Genomic DNA, 2,500 nt, shown 5'->3' on the forward strand with positions numbered 1-2,500 from the left:
GTGACGAAAAATAACGATACGGGACTCTTACGAGGCCTCGTAATCGGAATGAGTACACTTTAAATATTTTAACGAGGAACAATTGGAGGGCAAGTCTGGTGCCAGCAGCCGCGGTAATTCCAGCTCCAATAGCGTATACTAAAATTGTTGCGGTTAAAAAGCTCGTAGTTGCATTTGTGCGCCGCGCTGTCGGTGCACCGCATCCGCGGTGATACTGACACGTCTGCGGAGCATATCGTCGGTGAGCCGGCGGTAATACGCCGGTTCAATATCAAAATCCTATCGCGGTGCTCTTCGGTGAGTGTCGAGGTGGGCCGACAATTTTACTTTGAACAAATTAGAGTGCTCAAAGCGGGCTCAAAATGCTGCTTGAATATTTCGTGCATGGAATAATAGAATATGATCTCGGTTCTATTTTGTTGGTTTTCAGAACTCCGAGGTAATGATTAATAGGGATAACTGGGGGCATTCGTATTGCGACGTTAGAGGTGAAATTCTTGGATCGTCGCAAGACGAACATCAGCGAAAGCATTTGCCAAAGGTGTTTTCATCAATCAAGAACGAAAGTTAGAGGTTCGAAGGCGATTAGATACCGCCCTAGTTCTAACCGTAAATATGTCATCTAGCGATCCGCCGACGTTACTACAATGGCTCGGCGGGCAGCTTCCGGGAAACCAAAGATTTTGGACTCCGGGGGGAGTATGGTTGCAAAGCTGAAACTTAAAGGAATTGACGGAAGGGCACCACCAGGAGTGGAGCCTGCGGCTTAATTTGACTCAACACGGGAAATCTCACCAGGCCCGGACACCGGAAGGATTGACAGATTAACAGCTCTTTCTTGATTCGGTGGGTGGTGGTGCATGGCCGTTCTTAGTTGGTGGAGCGATTTGTCTGGTTAATTCCGGTAACGAACGAGACTCTAGCCTGCTAAATAGGCGTCGTCATTTAGGTGTGCGTGGCTACGCGTCACGCAACTCACTGGCGACGTATTAAAATTCTTCTTAGAGGGACCGGCGGCTTCGAGCCGCACGAGATTGAGCAATAACAGGTCTGTGATGCCCTTAGATGTCCTGGGCCGCACGCGCGCTACACTGAAGGAATCAGCATGTTCTCCCTGGCCTAGAGGCCCGGGCAACCCGCTGAAACTCCTTCGTGCTGGGGATTGGGGTTTGCAATTATCCCCCATAAACGAGGAATTCCTAGTAAGCGCGAGTCATAAGCTCGCGTTGATTACGTCCCTGCCCTTTGTACACACCGCCCGTCGCTACTACCGATTGAATGATTTAGTGAGGTCTTCGGACCGACACGCGGTGGCTTCACGGCCGTCGGCGTTGCTGGGAAGTTGACCAAACTTGATCATTTAGAGGAAGTAAAAGTCGTAACAAGGTTTCCGTAGGGGAACCTGCGGAAGGATCATTAACGATGTACCGTTTTAACGTGCACTGCGTACGCGAAACGATGTCACATTAATGTTCTCCAAATACTTAAAACGTTCGTCGACACTTTTATCCAATCGTATCGATGAACTTTTAAAAAGAGACCGAACCGACAGGCGTTCCATGGCTTAACTGTCCGGGCGCGCCGGTCGTTCGTCTCGCGTCGCGTACAATCGAGAGTTTTATGCTTCGTTACGATACGGTTTAACATAAAATCCGCAAACCGTGAGAAACATATAAGCTTTAGGTGGATACGCGTTCGTTAACGTTCACTCTCTCTCGTTGCAGATTACGCGGTGTTCCGCGACGGGGGTAAATGTTTTTTTTTTTTTTTTTTTAGATATATTAAAAAAAAAAAATTCTTTATTTATCGTAACATGGGTAATAATTTTGTAAAACTATTACCCTGGACGGTGGATCACTTGGCTCGCGGGTCGATGAAGAACGCAGTTAACTGCGCGTCATAGTGTGAACTGCAGGACACATTTGAACATCGACATTTCGAACGCACATTGCGGTCCGTGGAGACACATCCAGGACCACTCCTGTCTGAGGGCCGGCTGTATAAAGTAAACATGCCACATTGCGCATTATGATCTCGTATCCCTATACGATACGATCCAGAAGCGCATTTGACGGCCATCCGTCGGTCCGTTTCGCTTGATAAGTGTCGTCGCTGTTTACGCTTCGCTCTTTCGGGTTGAACGTTGTTACCGACGGTCCGTTCAAAAATAACGCTCTATACGATAGATAGGACATTTGTCGAACGACGTGTCTGACGCTCTTGCACATTTAACGACGTGTATTTGCGTTTTACGCGACGGACGTACAATGATCGCGAGTAAGCGTATCATGCGTCTCGACGTCTCGTCGAGATGCGTCTGCGCGATCGCGACCCTTCGGTCGGTCTAACTAACCAGAGGGGGTCGAGGTGCTCAAGGTCCTAGTATACAATGTCTACGTGTTCGACATAAACACATGTCCGTATATCGTTCGAGATACTAGTAGGCGGACTCGACGTCCGAAGAGCGCATCGACGCCGTAGTCGTTCATAAGAATCTAAT

General features: G+C 48.5%; 2 non-coding genes across 2 annotated transcripts in view; both read left to right on the top strand.

Moving 5' to 3' along the window:
- Positions 1 to 1,419, top strand: part of LOC113507760 — a 1,904-nt gene extending 485 nt beyond the window's left edge. Inside the window, exon 1 of the ribosomal RNA XR_003401902.1 lies at positions 1 to 1,419. This exon is cut by the window's left edge and continues 485 nt beyond it. This is a non-coding gene — a ribosomal RNA (small subunit ribosomal RNA).
- A 419-nt stretch (positions 1,420 to 1,838) lies between these two features.
- LOC113507772 lies at positions 1,839 to 1,995 on the top strand. The gene has a single exon (XR_003401914.1). It is a non-coding gene; the product is annotated as a 5.8S ribosomal RNA (ribosomal RNA).
- The last annotated feature ends 505 nt before the right edge of the window (positions 1,996 to 2,500 follow it).

The sequence above is a fragment of the Trichoplusia ni genome, unplaced genomic scaffold (genome assembly GCF_003590095.1).
Source record: "Trichoplusia ni isolate ovarian cell line Hi5 unplaced genomic scaffold, tn1 tig00003137, whole genome shotgun sequence".
NCBI lineage: Eukaryota > Metazoa > Arthropoda > Insecta > Lepidoptera > Noctuidae > Trichoplusia > Trichoplusia ni.